Here is a 23728-nt window from a genome sequence, read left to right as displayed (position 1 = left end):
TGTTTTAGCAAAGAGATTGGCGTCATTTTGCCTCTGCCATAGAGATTTGTAGAACTTCGAACTTGAGAAAAATGATTTAGGATATCTGGAAGAAGAAATTCCTCAGCAGCAAAGCATTCAAGAGTTGATTTGGGTTCTGTTAAAGGCATTCAGTTTTATAAGGGAAGCGGAGCATAAAAGTCTAGAAAATTTGTAGTCTGACTATGCAATAGAAAAGAAAAACTCATTTTCTGGATAAAAATTCAAGCTGGTTATAAAAATTTGCATAAGAAGAAGAAGCCCAATGTTAATCCCCAAAACCCTGAGGAAAATGTCTCCAGGCCATGTCGGAGACCTTCATGGATGCCCCTCCCATCACAAGCCCAGGAGGAAAAAATGGTTTCATGGGTTGGGCCCAGGGTCTCCATGCTGTGTGCAGCCTAGGTACTTGGTGCTCTGTCTCCAGGCTGCTCCAGCCATGGCTGAAAGGTGCCAACATACAGCTCAGGCTGTGGCTTCAGAGGGTGGAAGCCCCAAACCTTGGAGGCTTCCATGAGGCATTGAGCCTGCAGGTGCGCAGAAGTCAAGAAAATTGAGGTTTGAGAACCTCCGCCTAGATTTCAGAGGATGTATGCAAATGCCTGGATGCACAGGCGAAAGTTTGCTGCAGGGGCAGGGCCTTCATGGAGAACCTCTGCTAGAGCAATGCTGAAGGGAAATGTTGGGTCGGAGCCCCCATTCAGTGTCCCTACTGGGGCACTGCCTAGTGGAGCTGTGAGAAGAGGGCCACCATCCTCCAGAACCCAGAACAGTAGATCCACCATCAGTTTGCACCTGAAAAAGCTTCAGCCACTCAATGCCAGCCCATGAAAGAAGCCAGGAGAGAGGCTGTACCCTGTAAACCCACAGGATGGAGCTGCCCAAGACCATGGGAACCCACTTCTTGCAACAGTGTGACCTGGATGTGAGACCTGGAGTCAAAAGTGAACATTTTTCAGTTTTAAAGTTTGACTGCCCCACTGGATTTCAGATTTGCATGGGCCCTGTAACCTCTTTGTTTTGGCCAATTTCTTTCACTTAGAATGGCTGTATTTACCCAATACCTGTACTCCCATTGTATCTAGGAAGTAACTAGCTTGCTTTTGATTTTACAATCTCATAGGCAGAGGGGACTTGCCTTGTCTCAGATGAGACTTTGGACTGTGGACTCCTGTGTTAATGTTGAAATGAGTTAAGACTTTAGGGGGCTGTTCAGAAAACATGATTCATTTGAAATGTGAGGACATGAGATTTGGAGTGCTCAGGGGCAGAATGATATAGTTTGGCTGTGTCCCCATCCAAATCTCAACTTGAATTTTATCTCTCAGAATTCCCATGTGTTGTGGGAGGGACCCAAGGGAAGGTAATTGAATCATGGGGGCCAGTCTTTCTTGTGCTATTCTTGAAATAGTGAATAAGTCTCATGAGATCTGATGGGTCCATTTCCATTTTTGCTTCCTTCTCATTTTTCTCTTGCCACCACCATGTAAGAAGTGCCTTTCACCTCTCACCATGATTCTGAAGCCTCCCCAGCCATGTGGACTTGTAAGTCCAATTAAACCTCTTTTTCTTCCCAGTCTTGTTATGTCTTTATTAACAGTGTGAAAACAGACTAATACAAATGCTCACTCAAACTCAGCAGTGTTAATATTTAGAACTGCTTTCTTCTATTTTTAGCTATTTTGTTTTATATATTTACATTGTCCAAGAGTGAAACTTCCATACTTTAAAGACAAAAGAATAATGGCATTTTTAAGGGGACAATGAAAACCTGATAAAAATAGCATGATTTGTTTTTGTGAGGGAGGAACTATGTCCTATTTACTGTTGTGTTCCTGTCAGCAAGTGGAGTGCTTGGCAACTAGTAAGTGGTTAATAGTTATACATAAACAAATTAATAAATAGGAAGAAGATGCTTCTAATTTCTCATCCCTACCCTACTTTATTATCTTCAAGGAGAAATGAATGGAGGCTCAATCTGTTATTGATAATAATATTCAGTTTTGTCTAACTGATTTTTAATGTATTTTTTCTTCACTGTTGAACACAGTCTCAAGATTTTGATTCTCTATGCTTAGAATACTCCCTGAGTAGTCCAGAAACTCCCTGTTGCTAGATGGAAGGTAGAAGAAACCAGGGCCAACCAACAATCTGTCTAAAAATAAGGCGAAACCATCCACCTGGGTCAATGACACACTCCATTTCATGAAGCCATCTCATTTCCACACTGAAGTGCTCTGGATCGGCGAAAATGGCAACACTGATTGATTCAGGTAACCAAGGTCACAGAAGGGGTTCACTTTTCAATTAGATTCACTGAGAGAAGTCTGTAAAGCATCCTGCTGAGGCGAATGAAGGCTCCAACTTGCTCATGATCCGTCTGAGTGAACTGATTGGTAATCTATGCCGTAGCATCCTGCCTCTCTGCCTCCAGAATAGCTCAACCTATCAGAACCAGATATTCATAGATAATTTTTTTTAATCCAGAGCATAAAATAAGATGCAATCAGAATCAATTGCCTAGTTTTTCTTTTTAATTTAAATATCTGGATAATAGAGGAGTCATTTCTAAAAGATAATTTCAAACCCCCAAATAATATACCCAAATAAACACTATTTTGATGAATTTGATTAATTCAGGTTAAATATTAGTGTGAAGGTTTAGTCAAACCTATTTCTAACAATTCACACATTTATCGTGCAGTCATATTTAACATTGACCACAGGAGACTCACCTACCTACACACACATCATGCATGTGCCTCACATACCTGCAAAGAAAAGACTGCAGGTATTTAATTCACTGAAAAGTAGCAGAAAGCTTGATGATGTTCACAGACTTTTAAAATGTCCATTCTGTTACCAGAGAGCTGAGCTAAAACAGGAATCCAAAATGTGTTCATTTATGATCAGTTCGAAATAAATGAAACATTTGTTTCCTCAACTTTGACACAGATTATTCTGTGAACAGGATCACAGCCAAGAACAGAGAGATTCTCTGAGAAAAGGCAGGAATCTACTTGAAGGAAAGAAGAGGTGGAAAGAAAACAGCCTAAACATGGAGTATAAAATCATGTGAGGGTTTAGATGGAATTTGATAGTTACCTTTACCAGGCTGGCACATGAAAGCATGTAACACATAGTGTGTGGCCTCAGCAATCACCCTCAGATCCCATCCCAAACACTCTCACCTACTCTCAGTTTCTTATATCTCAATTTTAGAATTCCCATCTCCAGAGACCTTGCTTCAGCCTACTTCTAGATCATTCCCCTGACTTTTCCTTTAGGCTTCATGCGTGGCCCTGGACTTTTGTTATTTTATTAGAAGTACATCTTTCTGCCTACACTTCAGTATAGTCGTAGGGTCTCAGAAGGGGAAGAGGCCCAAGGATGTAGCAAAAAAGTTTGGGTGTAAGATGGCAGATACTTTTACAGAGAGCTCCCTCTGTGAGCCTGGGTCCCTGAAAAAGTTTATTCAGCTTTTGACATTAAGCAAAATTTAGCCAACATTTTTGAAGCATTTCTATGACGGTGAAATTTTAATTCTTTAAATTATAAAGCACACAAAACATAGTTCAAGTTCTGTGAACTCTTTACATTAAGCACCTTGTCTCATCTTTTATCACAATGCTCAATATATTAGAAGAGGTCAATGAATACCAAATGGAAGAATTTAAGAATGAAAAAAAAAGGTAAAAACAAACAACAAAAAAAACCTCTACATCTTATTTCTTAAATCAGCTTAAGAAATAAATTTATTCTTCCAAACTATGTAGTATCAAACTGATGAAACGTTTAGTCAGTTTTTATGCAACTTTAAAAACTTCATCTATTACCAAAGTTTTTTTGATTATTTTTCCCTTAGACTCAAGCAGCAGCAATGAATAGAAATCCTATATAGAAATTGCTTTTAAATTTTAAATTCAAGTTTGTAACATTCAAAAACTTTTAAAGCTATTTTTAAATTAAACTTTAGTTTATTTCAAATTTTATAAACATGTACCAATGTCACATTTTTATCACAGGTTTTACATTTTCTTACAACTTTTCCTTCTTTTAGGACGTTCTAAGTACCGAAGCTTTCCTGATCTATTTCAATCTTTCTTGACTTTACTATATCACTCCATCTAGTTGACTTTCTTATATTTTTCTGTTCAGGTTTTTTTTATTTGACATTTTGGCAATAATAATCTTGAGTAAAACACAAAAAATAATGAAATCTTTTTCACTATTTTTAATATCATGGTAACTGCTTTTCTTTATTGCGGCATTGAATTAATTGTATATGTTCAGGTAAGTTAATTTTCTTTAAACTTTATCTTTCAATTTGCTTTCCAGTCTGACAATTGACAGATAATAAAATGTTTAGCACTTTTCTACACACTTACAAAAAGTCAGACTTGATGTCAAGCTCTCTCAGAATTATTTAATCAGTATGATTGGAAAGGAAAATGGATTTTGATTAACACTAGCTGAACCAATCAATAAAGGCCTTGAACTTAAGTTACTACTGGCTATTTCAAATAACAGTGATAACCTAAAAGTCAACCTTTAAGCCATTAGCACAAAATGGCCAATGACAACTTGATAAAGTAGCCTTTTTATTTCAGGTTTGTATTCTGTGTCAGTATTCTAGAAATCCAGATTGTACTATTCTTACTATTACTACTGGTTTGGCTAGAACAGTTTTTCTCCAGCTTATCATCTAGATAACTTTATTCCCAACGCTCCATTTGAAGTACAAATCAGAGAAATATCAGAAAAAATAACCAGCAGTATACCTTTTCTGCCCACCTACTTTGCAGATCTCAATTTTGATGTAGTAGTTAGAGTCAAAAGGTAGGTAAGGTCAAGGTGAAGGTGTACCACTTCAAAATCCTCAAGATCCATTGGATATGAGACTTAAACAAACAAGAAATTACTTTCATTGATTAAATGTAGATTGAATTAGGAGGAAAAAATGACAGGCACTGCTAAGGTTATGTCCTCTACTCATTGTTTAACTCAGCATGACTGATTCAATCTGCTGAGCCCCAAGGAAGGCCAAAGATGTCATTCATGGACTCCACACAATGCAGAATCCTTAGAAGAGCAAAATCGAAAAAAGTTGCACTTTATCCACTCACAGCCTGGAGCCACTGTTCTCATTCCATCTTGTGTTAGCAGAACAATGAACTGCAGCAGGCATTGGGCTGCTCCGCATAATAATTATAGGTATCCCACAGGCAAAGCTGTTGTTGCTTTTAAGACTTGACAGAATGTGTCTTGTAGGCATGACCTAGCAGATGGGGACTTTTTCCTTTCATCTTTTCCCAAAAGCCACCTAGGTGAAATATATAAAGCATCTTGATAAGGGATATATTTTCTCCTATGGGGTAAGTTGATTACTATAAGCTGCTCTTCTTGTTCATTCACCTTAAAAATAATTGCCACTCTGTGGTGGGAGAAGTCAAGTATAGCCACAGAGGCAGGGATAGACCTTTTGCTCCATCCTGCTAATTTGTGTCACCTACTGCACTGCCTTATGTATTGACGGTGGAAAAAAAAATGAAGCAGAAAATTAAGTCTGAAAGGACTTTTTGTCCTGCTGTCACTTTGTACAACATTTAGTTCAGTTGACATGACACTGTGCCTTTTGTTACATAAAACTGTCACATTGTCCCCTTCTAGTTAGCTGCAGTTGCTGGCCAAATCAATAATATCTGTCAAAACTGTCAAATAATGAAAGGATCCTATGATATGTTGGCTACAGAGAATGATATTTTTTTACCATCTTTTAAAAATGTTGCCTTTTTTTTAACCATCTTTTAAAAATGTTATCATTTCTTTATATTAGAAATAAAGAGATAAGCTTTTGTGAATGATGTGGCAAAATTAAGATGAAGACATCACCTATGCACATTACATATATATTATTTGATATGCAGCTTGTAGTTTTAATAACAATTTTTTAAAGTCAATTTTAGATGAATCTTTTGTAGAATAAAAACTTTTAATGCGTAAGCAAAGGGGCAGCTTAAAAACTCTAAGGTCCTATTTATTTTTCTCTGTATGTACTGGTAACATTTAGTTGGTTAGGCAGACAGAGAGAGAATTTATTCCAGATTTAGTTACCTATGGAGGGACTACTAAGACATGGTTAGATCATGAGAGGGGGTTGTCATTTACTGTTACAGCTTTTCAGCTAAGAGACTCAAATATCGCCCTGTAACAACGTTTGTAAACAGGAAACCAAGTCACAGGCAGCTATAGGTAGAGCTAATGTCTTAAATGTTCCTTATCAGTCCCTCTAATTGAAAACTATTGGGGAAAGCACAACAACTCTTTTTAGGTGCTTCAGGTGAACCGAAGAATTGTATTTTATATTTTAATTAAACAGATCTCAATACGCCTTGTTCCACTTAGAGAAAACATCTTTATGTCTTTATGTTTTTAGCCTCTAACTAAGCAGAGAGAACACATGCAAGATTATGCAACTGACATAGACTGGAACCATCTACTGTCCCATGCTTCTTGTCAATTTGCCTTTTAGCATTTGAGTTTCGCATGCTCTCAGCGTTCCTCTTCTTCTAACTGCTTTAATCAGTTTTCCCACTCCTCAGGTTTTTCTACTTGTCAGAAATATTCAGAAGGCATTTTTCTCCTTATACCTGTTATCACTTAGGGTATCTGGATTCATGATACCTACATAGTTTACCTTGACTCCCCACTACTGTGGCTTGTAGAAATCGAACCCTCTGCCTCCATGCAGAGAGCTGTGTACCCCCCTAACGCTATCTCCACTCAGCACTGAGTTGGCGCGAATGTATGACTCAACACCTATGAGTTCTCCAGAGAATGTACTTACGTAAGGATTAAGATACAGAATAGGTTTTAACAAATACATTTTGGATTAAACATGATGTGTTAACATATTGAACATCTTCCAACAAATATTTCACATATATTCTCTTTAACATTGAATTAGAACTGTAAATTCTTGCACATAAAGTTAATGTGAACACATTACAACATATTATGATTTACTCCCAAGTATGCCTAACCTGTGACATTTTTTAGGATTTTAATCAAAATTCTTTATAATTTTAAAATGGATTTGAAATAAAGCTGGCTGCTATCCTTCATACATGAATTTCAGTGAAAGGTTTAAAGACAGAGAACATTTACGTCTCTCAGTAATGCGCTAAGTCACATGCCTGTTCTGTACAATTCTATAAGCCTTTATATATGCTAAGCAGAAAAAAAAAATGGTCTTAGGTACAAGATCAAATAAATAGATAAATGTATTTTAAAACATTTAAAATAAGTTAATCTTTATGATAGCCATATAACAGAGTATGGTCACTTACACAGATAAATATAACAATATCTAATAAAATTAAAGATTTACTCAATTTATTATAAAACACTTTTATCAAAATTCTTGTTAAATTTATGAAAGTTCTAATATCCATCTAAATCTGCTGTCTTCAAAACATTCAGCAATAGAAGTCTGATACTGAATCTAGAATTCAGGCATATGTAGTTCAGTCTGAAGGATGCTGTGTTATGTTCACTAAAACTCTATTTTATAATTAATTACGAATGTTTCTGAGCAATCATTTGTCATAAAAATAGGGCTGAAATTGGGCTTAGGGACAATGTTCCATTATCTAATTTCTAAAATTTTATATTGTTTAGAAATTAAAACCATATCTGTTGCTGATTTCTCTGTGACTCAGCTCTATTGAAATTATGTCTAATCAAGAGTGTATAATAAATTTTCCGGGGAAAACTAAGAGTTAATCAGTACCTGAGCAATTGCAGAACAGACGTCAGCAACTGCAACAGTGTGAACAAAATGACACTAAAAATAAAATTCATGGGAGATAGTGTTTAATGAGGAGTTAATGCTGTTTTTTAAGGTTAATAAAATTAACAAATCTACAGCTGTACTAATTAAGGTGGGGAAAGAAGTAAAGAATGGCACATACTACCATTGCCACTATTTAACAAAGAGGCACCACCACAGATCCTAAAGGTATTAAAATAAATTAAGAAACTATTACAATTTACTTTATATCAACATGTTTAACAAGGTAGGTGAAATGAACAAATTCCTGAGAAGCCCAAGTTATCAAAACTGACTCTAGAATACTGAAAATCTGAACAGTCCTACATCTGCTAAATAAATTAACTTTATAATCAAAAGCTTTCAACAAAGAAAAGTACAAGCCCACACAGCATCACTTGTGAATTCTCTGAAACGTTTAATACAGAAATATTACCAATAATACACAAATGCTTTTAAAAAAGAGGAAATGGAAACATTTCTTAAAGGAACCAAAATTATTCTAACACCAAAGATACAATTTAAAAAATTACAGATCAGCATCATTGCGTGGATGCAAACAATAAGATTATATTAGAAAGTAGAAATATATATAAAAGATGCCACTTCACATCCAAGTGGAATATATTCCAGGAAAGCAAAATTGACATTGAAAAAGCAATCAGCAAAATTCAATGCATTTACAGAATAAATGAAAAACAAATGGTCGTATTTATAAATGTAGCAAAAGAATTCAGCATCCATTCATAATATAACTCTCAAAAATTAAAAATAGAAGAGAACCTGAAAATACATCAATAAAAACTTACAAAAACAGTATATTCAATGGCAAAACAAGGAATGCTTTGCTCTGAAGATTGAGAGCAAGGAAAATATTTTTATTCTCCCTACTTCTATTTGACTTTTAACCCACTTCTTATTAAACTTTTCTACTCAGTTTAATAAGGCAAGAAAAGAAAATAAAAGGCATGCAAATTTGAAAGGTAGAAGTAAATTTGCTTGTATTAATAGATAATATGATTGTGTATGTTGGAAATGCTAAAACATTTAATAAAATCATCTAGTAGAAATAACTGAATTAAGCAAGTTTGATAATAAATTATATCTTCCTATTTTGGGAGAAAATTGATATGTTTTTGTTTATTTGTAATGCAATTGATTCTTGTTTTATGGAAGAATATCTTCATTTCTATGCTCTTTTTTTCAATATTAAAGAAACAGAAGGGTTTTGATATTAGCAGTCAAGGGATCGACTTTAATAGGTACCTGTCATTTCTATATGCTCCAACATTTTGGAACATTCCTTCAGTATTTGGAAAAATTTTTCTGCATTGCAATTCCCTCACAATTCACATAGAGTTAAGAGAATTGCCATACGTAATTATTTGCTGCACAATATAGGTTTCACTTACCAGATGAATCCGAGTCAGAGTGATACAAATCTATTGGGCAATCAAGTTGGGAATGTAATATCCATCTTGTGGCACTTGCAATGTATACATGTGTTTTGGTGGGAGGAGACAGAGTGGGAAGGAAGGTTATAGACACTGCCAAAGGCAGATTGGTTTTGGTGCTGGAGGTAGTGCCAGCTTCTCGGTCCTTTCAGATTCTACATGGTTTTAGGATTGGGGGAAATGTTACCTAAATTTACAGATGAGTTTGAAGTAGGATTCTGGAAATTAATCCTGAATCTTAATAAAGCTCTTCCTTGCCTTCGGGTTGCAAAGAAAGTTCAGTGATGGGAATCTGAGAATTCTGATGGATGTAACAAGATTTATGAAATGACATATTTACATAGGCTTTTCTTATTTCCCCAGTTAAAGTGACTCTTCTGACATCTATGCTGACAGCATATTTTTTTCCCTGAAATGTATTATTTGTTCTCAATGCTTGCCTGTCTCCTGTACTTCTTGAATGTGATACATGTAGGAATTACTCATATTTCTTTCATTTTTGAAACTCCTCTAAGTCATATCAGAGTGTGCAATTAGTTTTTGTTCAGTGAATAGATCTAGACATATTTAAGTTATGTTTTGAAAAGTGTATTTACCTCAAGGTAAAAATGTACCCATAATAAAATAAAAGCTTTCTCTGCCATCAAAAAGGACTGATGTACTTTGCTAATTTGTAATCAAATTGTACCTTCTTCCCTGCTTCAAAGAAATGATCCCAAAGTCAGACCTGTTTTGAGATAGCAATGGGAATCTGTAGAAATTAGGGATAAGTCTAGGAAACAAGTGACCTTCGCAGTTACTGTCAGTGGCCTAGTCACATAAGGAAAAGAGGGGCTATGGTTTGAATGTTTGCGTCTCTCCAAAATTCATGATGAAACTTAATTCTAAATGCAATAATATCAAGAAGTGAGGACTTTAGGAAATAATTCAGAAGTGATGCCACTGTGAAAATATGCCTTCATCAGACACCAAATCTAGTGTAGCTCTGATTTTGTACTTTTTAGCCTCCAGAAATGTGAGAAATAATTTTTTTCTTCATTATAAATTACCTAGCGTGTAGTATTTTTATAGCAGCCCAAACAGATGAAGATAGGAGGGCTCAAAGGCGGTCATCTTTGACTTGATTGATTTTTCCAGAAAAAGTACTTGGGATATAATTCATTTGCTAATTTAACTGTATCTCAGCTATGCTCACATTAATGCACCAGTGTTTGCTATTACAATGGGCTCAGGAGGAGGAAGAGAAACAGAGATGGGTGAGACAAATAAGGAGTGTCCTCTCTATCCAGGTTCTAAGAAGGCAGAATACAAAGTAAGTACGTAACAGGCCTATAGATCCAGAATGCTGGTGAATCTGTGAATGAATTCCTACTGAGAGTGATCTGATAGGCATAATGACTGTTTGTTCACTAATTTCTGGCTTTCCCTTTCTTTGGAAAACTTAGGCCCCCATCACCTTTTAAAGTTAGGTATAAGAATGTGACTTGCTTTTGCCAATTAATTATGAATGAAAGTGACATATGCTACTTTCAGAAAGAAGTATTTAATGTCTGGCTTTGACTCTCTGTATCAGTTTCCCATGAAACAGAATTATTGAGGTGAACCCAAAGCCCACATTTTTGAATGATGGTGATGAACAGACTCCTCTGGCCAACTGATTAGTAGCTTTAGCCAGAAACAAGCCTTCATTCTTTGGATATATTGCAATGGTTTAAAAAGTAAGATATAGGGTGCTTCTTGCCAAAGCATGGTGCAGCTTATTTAGACTGATGGGAGAAAATAAAACAGTGGGAAAACAGCAGCAAAAAACCTTACTAAATCCAGCATGAAGGGATATCAATAACTAAAAGTAACTCTGTGAAGTCATCTCAGAGTCAACATACAGGGCAAAGAACAAGGAAGGTTTCTTTGTGCTAACATCCCTTAAATAAAGCAGGCTCCCAGTCACTGATTTTTTTTTATACCTCTAAACCATGCAGTTCCCTGTGTAGACTTTAGCCCCATCTCACCTTCCCTACCTCTGTGGACCACCAGATCTCATTTCAGTCTACAGACTAACATTAGGTGTATGAAATGCAAAAGTTGAACCTTCTCTATTTCCCATGTGTTTTTGCTATACATCCCTACCAAAAGAGACTATGCAATCCCCTGCTACTGCCCAACTGATGAACACAGGGTTAATGGAAAGAAATTGGAAAGAGAAAAATACCGTTTAAATTTCAAAATTTTACCCTGCCTATTTGCATATTTATACGTTTGCTCAAATGCATGCAAATATTATATTCTTTTCTCAGTGTTCATTAAATCTAAATACTTATTTAAAAATAGCTCCCCGAACCATAAATAAATTATAAAGAGATAAATTATGGGTGTATTTTATGCCCATAAGAGAAATAGTACAGAAATTAATTTTTCTAAACATGAATTGCTTAGTAATTTTAAAATATCAGATAACTTGTATCACAGCCAAAAATAAACTGATTACAGACTCTTGAAAATCAGTAACAATGAGAACTTGAAGTTTCTGTGTTGCAACCAAAACTCTACTCACTATAATAGAATATTTTTCCCATTCTGGTGGACACTCCAAGTCTCAGTTGGACATCAATTTTTCTTTTCAAGCTTTTCATCACTTGCTTTCTTCTTTAAATACATTATTCTTAATTCTTATTTGTAGAAATTCTAATTCCACAAGTTACCTTCTGTGTTCATAAAAAGACCTAAATTAGAATAAAAATTTGGCTTTCCTCACTACTGTTTCTGAGCTGGCCAAGAACAAGCCCTGTCACTGTTGCTCCCAGCTGTAATTAGGTTATATTGAGAGGCACATCTCCGTAATCCAGAATTTCCCCAAACTAATCAAATTCTATATTTTTATTGGATGAACAGCCTTTCAATAGCTTCCTCATATCCTCAGACTTTCTCTTGGAGGATGTTTGATCTATCTTTTATTAAAGCACAACCAGGGAAGTGCTGGGAAATCATCTCTCCAGTGTTCAAAGGTTGCTCTCTAATGGACTCTGTGAACAAATAACTATGTACAAATGTGCATTTTCCCAAACTTCTTTTTGCCACTTGATTATTTCCCATCCATTGGAAACTGAGCTGCTTTTCAGTAAAATGATGCAGAAACTGAACTAATTTAATGACAGACCACAGACTGTCCTTTCTGCAGGTGATCCACCTGTATCAACGGCCACCTTGAGGCTTGCCAGCTAGTCCTCCCTGATTCAATCAACATGTATCAAAACATGTTCTTGTCCTTTTTGACCTTATTATTTATAGAGGTGTTATCAGTTCTGGGACCCAGGCTTGATAGCCTTTTCCTTCCTGCTGCTATATACTATAGAGACTAGTCTGGTTCTCAAAAAATTGAGAAAATATGTCTTCCTAATGATATCTGACATTATAGAATACGCAGCTCAAGGTGTCATGTGGCCAACTGGAGGAATAAACTTTTAGTTTCATGGGGCTTTCTCTTGGAAAATTATAAATTTTTCCTCTCTTACCTGTGTCTTATGAAATAGTGTCCCATAAAGGGAGCATTGTAAGAGATACCAGAAAAGTAAGATTGAAACCTTTTGAACAGGAGATGTTTCTCCTTGAAATTTATTTTCAATAAGCTCTTCTGATGGACGCTTCAGATGTTATGAAATGGTGCATGTACATGAATCCATCAAGACACTCTGGCCACCTTGAACATATATTGTGCACTTCTTCAAGTTTCCTCCCACATCCAATATCAGCAAGCATTACAAAAAACAAAATAAAACAAAACAAAAAAAACTCTTACATATGTCCTGCATATCAAGAAAGAAAAAAAATTCTCCATTAGTTCAAAGGATTAAATGAAAAGAATTACTGATAATAATAATGCCTGATGTAAACAGAAATACAGAATAGTAGAGAATTAAAAATTGAAAAAATACAAATACACAGATTTGAATCAGAATCTACTTATATATTAACATAATTTTGAGAATATTATTACACTATTATTACTACATAAATAAAATACAGTTTATTCACGTCACCTGCAAACCATCATTTTTATTAATCTGTTTTATTTATAATTGATACATAATAATCATACATATTTATGGGGTTCCATATAAAGTTTCAGTGTTTCAATGCATGTATACATTATTTAATGTCAAGTCAGGATAATTACCATATCCATCCCATTAAACGTTTATCATTTCTTTATGGTAATAACATTAAAGATCTTCTCTTCTAGCTATCTTGAAATATGCACTACATTGTTATTAGCTATAGTCACCCTATGAGTCACAGGATACTAGAACTTGTTCATCCTGTTTAACTATAACTTTGTACCCATTGACCAGCCTCTCCAGGTACTTCCTTCTACTCTCCCTCCCTTCTAACTCTCTTAAACTTCTGTTAACCACCATTCTATTCTCTTCTTCTATGAAATCAACTTTTCAGATGCTCCATGTGAGTGTGATCATGTAGTGCTTATCTTCTCATGCCTAGCTTATTCCACATAACATAATATCCTCCAGGTTCATCCATATTGCTTCAAATGACAGGATTTAATTGTTTTATGACTGAATGGTATTCCATTGTATATGTATACCATATTTGCTATATCTATTCATAGGTAGTTGAGCATTTAGGATGATTCCATATATGGCTATTGTGAGTAGTGCTGCAGGAAACATGGGACTTTGGGATAGGTTTACATAGACCTGCCCACCTCAAAACAGTGTCTCTTTGACATAGTGATTTCAAACTTTTGGATATATATTCATACATGAAATTGATGGACTATGTAGTAGTTCTATTTTGAATTTTTGAGGAAACGCCCTATTGTTTTCCATAACAGCTGCACTAATTTACATTCTCACAAACAATGCAGAAGAGTTTCCTTTTCTCACATCCTCATCAGCATTTGCTATTTTCTTTACGGTAGCCATTCTAGTTGTTGTGAGGTGATATCTTGTTTTACTTTCAATTTGCAATTTCTTGATGATTAGTGATGTTAAGCATTTTACGAATGTTGGCCATTGGTATGTCTTCTTTTGAGAAATGTCTATTCAAGTCTTTTGTCCATTTTTCAATTGGATTTTTTGGTTTCATTCTATTGAGTTGTTTGAGTTCCTTACATATTCTGGATATTGTCCTTTTGTCAAATGGATAGGATACAAATATCTTTTTCCATTCTGTAAGTTATCACTCCACTCTATTAATTGTTTCCTTTGCTGTGCAGCTTTCAAGTGTTGTGAAATCCCATTTTTTCTACTTAACTTTTGTTTCCTGTGCTTTCGTGGTCTTATTCAAAAAATTACTGGCCAGGCCAATTTTATAAATAATTTCCTCTATGACTTTTTTTTGTGATTTTATAGCTTTGGGCCTTAGATATAAATTTTTAATTCATTTTGAGTTGATTTTCATTTATAGTGAAAGAAAAGGGTCTAATTTCGTTCTTCTGCATGTGGATACTAAGTTTTGCCAGTATTATTTATTGAAGAGACTATTGTTTCCCCAGCCTGTGATCTTGGTATTTTCATTAAAAATCAGTTGTCTGTAATATATGCATTTATTTTTGAGTTATCTCTTCTGGTCCATTAATCTGTATGTCTTTTCTTATGCCAGTACCATGCTGTCTTGATAACTATAGCTTGGTAGTATATTTTTGAAGTTAGGTAGTGTGATACCTCCAGCTTTGTTCTTTTTTTGCTTAAGATAGGTTTGGCTATCTGTGGTCTTTTACATTTTATATGAATATTAATTTTTTTAATATTTCTGTGAAAAATGTCACTGGTATTTTGATAGGAATTGCACTGACTCTGCAGATCACTTCGAATCAATTAATTCTTCTAATTCATTTACATAGGATTTTTTCCATTTATTTGTGCCCTCTTCCACTGCTTTATCAATATTTTATTGTTTTTATTGTAGAGATCTTTTACCTTCATGGTTGACTTTATTTCCAGATATTTTATTACTTTTTGTAGCTATTGTAAATGGAATTGTATTCTTGATTTCTTTATCAAAGGCTTCACTATTACAATATAAAAAACACTATAGATTCTTGTATATTGATTTTCTATCCTGCAACTTTACTGAATTCATTTTTTGTTGGAGTTTTAAGGGTTTTTCTCTATATATATAAGATTATGTCATCTGAAAACATGAACAACTGACTTGTTCCTTCTCAGTTTGGATATCTTTCATTTGTTCCTCTGGTTAGATGTTTCAGTACTATATTGAGTAAAAATGGTGAAAGTGGGCATCTTTTTCATGTTCCATATCTTAGAAAAAAAGGTCTCAATATTTCCCCATTTGGTATTGTGTTAGCTGTATATTTGTCATATATGGCCTTTATTGTGTTGAGATATGTTCCTTCCATACCCAATTTGTTAAAGATTTTTATAATAAAGAATACTGAATTTTTAAATGCTTTTTTAGCACGTATTAAAATGATCATATGGTTCTTTTCTTTGATTCTGTTAATGTGATGTGTTACATGTATTGATTTGTGTATGTTGAACCATCCTTGCATTCCTGAAATGAATCCACATGATCATAGTGAATGATCTCTTTAATGTGCTAATGAATTTAATTTTCTGGCATTTTCTTGGGAATTTTTGTGTCTATGCTCATTATTTTTAAAAGTCAAAAAATATATTCAGTTGTTTAGAAATCCCTCATTGCTAATAATTGTTTCTATAGTCTATAAATTATACTTAGCATCACCAATACTTTCTTGTTTTTATAGAAATGCTGTTTATCTTTTTCACATCTGATGATTTTTGTGGGTTAAAACACATAAGAGGATTGAATAAACAATAATTTGTTTCATACTTCAGAAGCTAAAATCTCTTTTTGTAATTACAGATAGAAGCTGCCTGTATGCATGCACTGCCTACTTACAAGTTCTTTGCTTAACACATTTGCTTTCCCAATTATTGTTTCTTGTATACATTCTCCATGTAAACTAACTTTTCTTGAGTCACCTAATTTTGAAACTATTCCATACTTACTGTTTCTGAGTGTAATGCTGTAATTCCTTTATATAATTAGTCTATTGGGAAATAAGAATGTTTTACTATTTTCTCCCTTTCCATTTCTCCTTGAATCTGACTTCTCACTCTAATTACATTTTGTCTGCGTAATATATTCTCTGGTAAATTTTTCAGAAAAAGTTCAGTAATTTTAAAATATTCTGAGTTTTTTAATGTTTAAAATGTTTACTTGGTTTTCATATAATAAGGCATAGAGATGCCTATATTCAAAATTATTTTTCTTCACAAATGTGCAACCATTTCTTCTCCATCTTATAGTATTCAATCCTGCTTTGGGAAGTTTGATGTTAAACTGATCCTTATTCCTCTGTCAGTAATCTAGTTTATTCTCTGGAGAAACTTTTAGTTTTCTATTTTTATTGTGATGCTCTGAAACCTCACTATAAAATGTTTCAGTGTGTGAGTATTGAACACTTCTGGCCCACTGTGGTAGGCTGGATTTTAAGATGGTTTCCATTGTGATCCTTTCATGGCAAGAGATTTTGCAGATGTAATTGAAGTTATGAATCAAGCGATTTTCAAATAAGGAAATAACCTAGGAGGAAGAAAAGACTTATATGTTAGCAGAACTGAAAGCTAGAGATCTAAAGCATGAGAGATATTTGACAATGGAGGTTCTCTCTTGCTGCACTGGCGAGTGGCAAGTACCTGAGAGTGGCTGCCAGGAGCTAAATCAGTCCCCAACCAAGAGTGGACTTCAATCCTACAAGGATAATAAATTTAATTCTACCAAAAACTTGAATAATCTTAGAAGGCAATTCTTCCCCAGAAGTTGTAGATAAGAGCCCGGCTGAGCTGACAGCTTGATATTGGCACTGTAATACCCTAAGCAAAGAAACTGGTTTAAGTCCACATATACTTCTTACCTACAGAACTATGAACTAATAAATAGGTGATGTTTTAATTCACTGCATTTATAGTCATGTGTTATATAACAATAAATAATAAACACAGAATGTATAACCTTGGTGGGTATATTGGTTTTTTCTTATGCCCTATTCTTAGCCAATGCTTAGTCCTTTCATTGTTGTGGCAATCAGATCTGCAGAGGTATAACCTCACAGCTCCTTGTCTCAACTACTTGCATCTCACTTTCAGAATCAGGCTACCTCTGAAACTGTGGTGTTGCATGCTTATGGGAATAGGCTTGTAGTCATTTATGTGCAACCTGAAGGTAAAAAGGACTTATAAGGCACCCTTGACTATTGGGGCAGAAGGCAGAAGTAAAATGTTCTTAGACTTTTATTATCTAGTTATTAATCTATGACATTCCATGTGGCTTACTGAAAGGTCCCTACAGGAAGGTCTCGTTGCACAGACTTGTGACCACTCAACAATGTATCCTTTTATTGATTCATTATCAGTTACCTAGTCCAGATCTCTGAAATCACTGACCAAAATAAACAACCTTTAGGAACCCCCTACTTTCAGAGTCTAATTTCAGCTAAGGAAGTGGAAAATGAGCAATGGCTCTTTGCCATGCCTCCTTTCGGCACTGGTTTCTTTCTTTAGGGAATACAGAGTAATTTCATTTTTATTATATTAACTGACATTTTTAAATTGCCATTATTTTATGTATTTCAATCATAGTATTTGAGGTGGGAAGACAAAGCTGCTAAACATCTGTCTGCTCAGATTCTTTGCACCCACATGATTTGAACAAAATAAATTACATTACAGACTTCCTGATAGCATTTCATTTTTCCATTGTAGTACACTAAATATTCCTGAACACGTAGCTTTGTTTATTTGAATAATTTTTTGTATCAGTGTGTATGCATGTAAGTATAGACAAATGCATGTTTCTAATTGTTCCTTGATCAATCAAACTGATTTTTAAAAGTTATAGGCTTTTTAAAAGCAGTCTTTTATGTTGTTGATATGTCTTTACATGATTATCTAAAGAGAAAATATTCTATTCATATGTACTTTTATAAACTCTCTATTTTTATCACCTTAACTGGCCAGTATCTTGGAAGCCTACAGGGTTGAACTGTATTTAGACACTCCAATTGGTAGGAGATACTGTCGGTTACCCACAAAACAGATACATCCCAAGGCCCTTTCTGAAATCCAGAGGGAAAATTCTGCTTAGCCTAAATCAATAATGGCATTTGCATTACCTTTGTGTATTAGTCTGTTCTAACACTGCCATAAAGAACTACCTAAGACTGGGTAATTTATGGAGAAAAGAGATTTGATTGACTCACAATTCTACAAGCTCAAAAGGAATCATGACTGGGAAGCCTCAGGACACTGACCATGATGGCGGAAAGCAAAAGGGAAGTCAGCATGTCTTACCATGGTGAAGCAGGAGAGGGAGAGAAGGGGGAGGTGCCACATACTTTTAAACTATCAGATCTCGTGAGAGTTCACTCAGTATCATGAGAAAGGCAAGGGGGAAATCTGCCCCCATGATCCAATCATCTCCCACCAGGCCCCTCCTCCAACATGTGGGGATTACAATTAGAGATGAGATTTGGGTGGGGAAACAGGGCTGAACCATATCACCTTGCCAGGCATATAATTTGGTATTTTTCACAAATTTTACCAATAGAAGATAAGAGCACATCAGCCCAGAAGCTTCTAGGAAAATATCCTGTTCTTGAGCCATGGACATAAGTAAAGAATTCCCCTTTTGTTATTTCTTCGAGTAAGATTGTTTAAATTTTTTAATTAAGAGACTTTATTTTTTAGACTACTTTTAGGTTTACAGAAAAATTAAGTGGCAAGTATAAAGAATTCCCATATACTCTTCTTTTCTCCTCTGCTTCATTGTTTACACTAAGACTCCCTCTTTGTGTTATGCATTCTATGTGTTTTGACAAATGCATGGCATGTGTTCACCATTACAGGATCACCCAGAATAATTTCAGGGACTGAAAAAAAAGTGTTCCACTTATTTGTCACACCTTCACTCTCTTTTCCTGATCCCTTTGAAACCACTGATGTGTTTGGTATCTCCATGGTCTTGCCTTTCCAAGAATGTCATATAATGGAAATTACATAGTACATTGGTTTTTGGGGCTATGTAATATGAATTTAAGGTTCCCTCGTGTCTTTTGTGTGGCTTGATGACTCATTTCTTTTTATTACTGAATAACATTCCATTGTATATATGTAACGAAGTTTATCCATTCAGTTATTGATTGGTATCTTGGTTGCTTCCACATTTGGCAGCTATGCATAAAATTGCTATAAACATTGACATCAAAGTTTTTGTATAAATATAAGTTTTCAGCTCATTTGGGTAAATATCAAGAAACACAACTGCTAGACTGTATGCCAAGGGTATGTTTAGTTTTATAAGAAACTTTCAAACTATCTTACAATGTGATTGTACCATTTTGCATTCCCACCAGCAATGAATGAGAGTACCTGTTGCGTAACATCCTCACCAACATTTAATATTGTCAGTATTTTGGATTTTAGTCATTCAAATAGGAATGTAGTGGTATCTCATTGTTCTTTTAACTTGCTATTTCCTGGTGACATAAGATAAATATCTTTTCATATGCTTATTTTGCATACATACATGATACAGAATATACATATCTTTTTTTTAATCTAAATAAAGTTTTATCGAGGTAGAATTTACATACAGTGTCCTGTATAAATCTCCAGGGATAACTTTTTACAAATGTATCCACCTGTATAATCCACACCCCTATTAAGATATAGAACATCTTCTATGCCCCAAAAAGTTTCCTGTTGCTCATTCTAGGTATACCCTCTTTCCCTCAGGCCATCCACAACCACCATTCTCATTTCTATCCCCATATATAGTGCCTTTTCTAGAAATTCATACAAATCATATAGTATCTATTCATTTGTGTCGGGCTTTATTCAAAACAATGTTTCTGAGATTTATTCATGTTGCTGTGTATTAGCAGCGTGGTACTTTTTATTGCTGAGTCATAGTCTATTTTATGACTGTACCAAAATCTGTTTATCCATTCTACCATTAATGGACATTTGGGTTGTTTTCAGGTTTGGGCTATTATGAGAAAAGCTATGAACATTTGTGGTCACATCTTTTGGTGGACCTCATTTTCTTTCTTTTTTTTTGTTGCATGTTAGGTTTTGGGGTACATGTGAAGAACATGCAAGATTATTGTAAAGGTACACACATGGCAGTGTGATTTGCTGCCTTCCTCCCCATCACCTATATCTGGTATTTCTCCTCATACATAAGATATATTATGTATATAAGGTGTTTGTTCTTATATTTACTAATATTTTAATTTGCTATTCATTCTCTTATTATTGAATTTTAATTGTTCTTTGCGTATAAGTCCTTTAGCAGATGTATATTTTGCCAAAACTTTCCATCTTCTTTTATAGAACAAGTTTTAATTCTAATGAATTCTAACTCACCTTTTTTTCTTTCATGGATCATGTTTGTTACGAGAAGAACTTAAGATTGTATTATCCTCTCCATCCCCAAACTGTGAAGGTGCTGAGAGATCAAAGAATGACTTGGACAGGTTCGGTTTGATGAGTAGATGAGTTTATCAGAACTTACATATAGGGCACTCCTGGACAATGGTAGGACAGCTCTAGACATCTATGCCACCCCCTTTGTCTAAACTGTTTTTGAGCTACTTTTCTAGCTCTTTGTTCACTGTGTTTGAACAATGAAACTGTTTTCCTTGGTAGGTTCTCATATACTCTCCAGGATGTTTTCTTCTAGGAGTCTTGAAGTAAGGGAGTACCAGTTCTCTAATTTAAATTTTCCCCTTCAATATCATGTTGGCTATTTTGGGTCTTCTGTTTTTCCGTATGAAATTTGAAATCAGTTTGTTGATATTCACAAAATAAATTACTGGAATTTTTATTGGGATTGCGTTGAACCTACAGATGAACTTTAGAAGAACTGACATTTTAACCATATTTAGCACTGTCCTATTTTTAAACATGAAATATTGGCTATTTATTTACAATAAATCTTCTTTGATTTTAAAGTAGCCTTTTGAAAACACTTTTGCAGCTCCTTCACTTTGTTGGCTATGTATTATTCATGCCAACAGCAGGAATCTGTCACCCTGGACATTCTAAATTTAGCTCAGGCTTCTGGTTCCATGACTAGGATATAGACTGAAATTTTATTTTGATTTAATTCTTACATGTATCAGTGATATAACAGGGAGAGAAACGATTGCACTAACCCTTTCTACTCCACTTTGTAGCCTGAAGATCATACTTCCTCTGAACCCTTCACTTGACTGCACTTTGAGATTCATCAGGTCATTGATCGTGTTAAAATTCTTCACATTCATAGTTTTCTCGACAGTCTGATGAATTCACTTGCTCCTCACATTAACAGGCTTTCCTACGGTGAATGAGACAAGGAGAAAGGGAGGAAGTGTGAAAGGGTAAACTTGACAGTGAAAGATCTCTGGCATCTGTGTGTGGGTTGTTAGTTACATTCTAAGTACACTCCTGCAAGCTTAGTAATAATCACCATTCTGCACTGTGCCATAAAATTAACAATGGAGAAACATTTTATGAGTTTCCTCATTAAGAGATTCATAAATTTAGACCAAAAAATAAATAAACCTCAAGAACAACAACAAAAATCAATAGAGACCATCAGCAATATCCCCAATAAAATAAAATAATATAAAACAAAACAAGAGTATATGAAGGTAGATAATCATTTTACTCTTACACAGACATAAATTTTCTATTTCAAGTAGGTGATAAATAACTTTTGAAAAAGGCAATGTTCATAATGTTTTGTGGGTTGGATTAGAAATCTATTTCATGTCAGCTCTGCTTGTGAATGATGTGTTTATTGCTAAACATTTCAAAGATATTATTACATTGACTAGGAAAACAGGTCAGATATGAGTTATTTTCCTTGATGCCGGTAATTATGTTTGAAATATATTTAAAATATTTAAAAAATTTAGGATTACTTTTCTTTATGTGTACGATATGGGATTATTAATTTAATGGAAAACAATATGTATTTGGCCATATAACCAGGTGAATATTTCGTGTGTGTTCCATGTACTGCAGAAAAACAAGATTCTTGAAAAACTGTGTAAAATGTGTAAATATGGGCTATTTGTCCAACCTCACATCCCTTTTGAACCAATGAAATTCTCCTGATTACCAACTCTATATAAGCCCTGTCCGGGCAGGATCTTCCTTAATAATCTTTCCCTGAAATTAAGTACCTCATGGCTTAATCCTACACGATAAAACTTTCTAAAACCCAAGCACTCAAGATACTCCAGAATTTCATGTGAATAAATTTATCTGGTCAGTAGCAAGTTTCAAAAGAATTCAATTTGATGTTTGATCCCTACAGATTTTCCAGTAGTCTTTGAGGAGAGTTTGGCATTAATTATAAGTATGCCATTATATGATTTTTACACTGCTTTATCTTGAAACTTTGTAGTTTTACAAAGGCTTAGAAAATTTTATTCAATCTATAAGGTTTTATGTTTTAAAATGTTACTGTTGCCCAGCACTCCATAATATTACTAGTATAATTTATTGACCAATTTCCCTACTGGGTTTATCTATTCTCAGGCCAATACCACTTTCTATAATGTCTATACTTTATAAAATAGCTTGAGAAGTGATAGCTGTCCTATTTATTTAAAAAAATCCTTCTTCAATTTTTTTCTTTTATTCTTCTATGAAAGCCTTGTTAAATTTTAAGAAAATCTGTTATGATTTTGATTCAGATAGTACTGCATTATAGATACACTTAGGAAAAATAGTTTTTTAATGTTGAATCTTTCCATCTAGTAACAAATTCATATTATCTTTATGCAATTGTTTATGTATTTACAGTAAGGATTGAGAAAAAGAAACTTATCAATACCATCAATTTCAGTATTGAGTAAAAGATACAGAATAGAAAAAAGTTCAAGAAAAAAAAAAGACTATACAATTTGTTGATCTTTAAATAAAAACATATTTATTAAGAGTCTACTTGTTAAGTGTATTTTTTAATCTATATATAAAGAAATGTGTGGATTTTACCAATGTTTATTATAATTTATTTTTGGGTAGTGAAATTTTAGGTGATTTTAACTTTCCTATTCATTGTTTAAATTTTAAAAATAATTATAATTAGAATATTTTGTACAATTCAGGACCCTAAAACTATCTTATAATATTATACTCAATGTTAATTAATGAATAATTATTTTATATTGTCAAATAGCCATATTGCCCAAAGAAATTTATAGATTCAATGCTGTTCCTAACAAACTACCAATGACATTTTTCACTGAATTAGAAAAAAACTATTTTAAAATTCATAAGGAACCAAAAAAGAGCTCAAATAGCCAAGGTAATCCTAAGCAAAAAGAACAAAGCTAGAGGCATCACACTACCCAACTTCAAAGCATGTT

The sequence above is a fragment of the Cebus imitator genome, unplaced genomic scaffold (genome assembly GCF_001604975.1).
Source record: "Cebus imitator isolate Cc_AM_T3 unplaced genomic scaffold, Cebus_imitator-1.0 Scaffold80, whole genome shotgun sequence".
Classification (NCBI taxonomy): Eukaryota; Metazoa; Chordata; class Mammalia; order Primates; family Cebidae; genus Cebus; species Cebus imitator.
The sequence above is the reverse complement of the archived record's forward strand: the minus strand, read 5'-3'. Positions refer to the sequence as shown.